The following is a 1,671-nucleotide window of genomic DNA, read 5'->3' on the forward strand; positions in this document are numbered from 1 at the left end:
TACTTTTCAGCTGAAATACTACCGTTGCTTGAAAATGAACATTTCTTTGACACTATTAAAGCAGATATGAGTGAATGCTAAAATAATAGCACAGTGATCTTGCAAATCACTCACAAGCTCTATTACTTGTAAATAACAGCTTGGTTCACCTGATGTTAAAAAAAAAAGAATAGCAGGTATTTCCCTTTATCAGCAAAAGTTGTGCCAACACAACTAACAATTGCAATGTAATTTATAACCCATGTGACCTAAAATTTTAAATGATGTAATAATTGGCAATTTTTTTAAAAAAAATTGATGGAATATTTATTTCAAAGTATATGTATATGATGTGATTTATTTTAAAAAATACACATTATATTCAAATATTTATTTTTAAAAAGTGACCAAACTTTAATAGCTCCACCAACCCAGATGGTACCATGACTACAGAAATCTGTTTCATAATTGTAGGCCCACATGTAACAGATTCTGGTAAAATCCCCAAACTCAGTAAACTCTTACCATAGTGTTAATGTGCCAGCAACTGCTAGGGCCTGTTTGTTTTATGGCAATGTGTTTGATCTCCTAGCTGTGTTCAGAATAGAGGTCTCACTGCATGAAGTTTCCTAGCCTACGAGTCTTAATGAGGGAAGACTGCATGTAAGTCAGGAAGTTGTTCCAGTGGCTGAGTCCTGTACTTCTTCACACTGAAGGACGGATGCACTCATTCCTTGCTGGGTGTTCCTTCCACCCTTTCTCCAGTGCTGTTGATGGGAGACCTCTTCATGGAGGGTTCCTTTGGTTCCATGATGGTTGCCTACAAATCTTGCAACAATGCCGGCTGCCTGTCTCCTGAGACAGACGGGGTATAGTAAGTTTGAAATGAGGTGGAATTTTATCTAACAATGTAGTCACATTTTAAAAGGAAACTTGTAATGCGACAGTGGGCGGTTGCTTGTTTTTCTAATGATTGACAAGGAAGCCTCAAGAACCTTTTAGTTTGCTGGTAAATTTCTGTCTTAAATTGTAATAGCAAAGGCTTAAAATTGGGTAAATTGCAAATTCCAGTGAAGGGTGCGTTTCCCACGATGGTCCCTCTTTCTCCCATCTTATATCTCGCTGAGTCCTCTAAAAGCCTAGACCTCTCTCTCAGAGGAATCTCGCTGGCATGCAGAAAATCCCATGCTTCGATTTTCTGTCTCCTCACTTGGTACGAATTGTCCTACAAAGTTCTTCCATCTTATTTATTTATTTATTTTTTTAGGTGAGGCAATCCTTGGTTGACCTCACAGATTGCAAGGACCTTGTCAGTTTACAATCCCTTATTTTTTTATTTTTTATTTTTTACGCCTACAGCACCTGGTCTTTCTAGGTGGTCTCCCATCCAAGTACTAACCAGGCCCGACCCTGCTTAGTTTCCGAGATCAGACAGGATCAGGCTTGTTCAGGGTAGCATGGCCGTAGACTGTTCCGTCTTAATTTTTATGAGTTGACAATGATTGCTAAAACAATTATTCAGATAAAATGGCATTTCCCAAAAAATGTCCCCGAGAACCTTAATTGTACAGGATATACTGCAGGGAAAAAAAAAAGAATAAAAGAAGGGGGATTTTGTGGTTTCATCAATATGGGATATGCCTGATATCGCGTCTTCTGTCTTGGAAATTCAAAATCGGCATCATATTAAAA

The 1,671-nt window shown here is 38.1% G+C and overlaps 1 pseudogene; it reads right to left on the reverse strand.

Annotated features, from left to right (window-relative positions):
• Nucleotides 1-1,329: 1,329 nt before the first annotated feature.
• LOC112475357 lies at nucleotides 1,330-1,448 on the reverse strand (annotated as a pseudogene).
• Between the last annotated feature and the right edge of the window lie 223 nt (nucleotides 1,449-1,671).

This window comes from Pteropus alecto, unplaced genomic scaffold, assembly GCF_000325575.1.
Source record: "Pteropus alecto unplaced genomic scaffold, ASM32557v1 scaffold40, whole genome shotgun sequence".
Taxonomy (NCBI): Eukaryota; Metazoa; Chordata; class Mammalia; order Chiroptera; family Pteropodidae; genus Pteropus; species Pteropus alecto.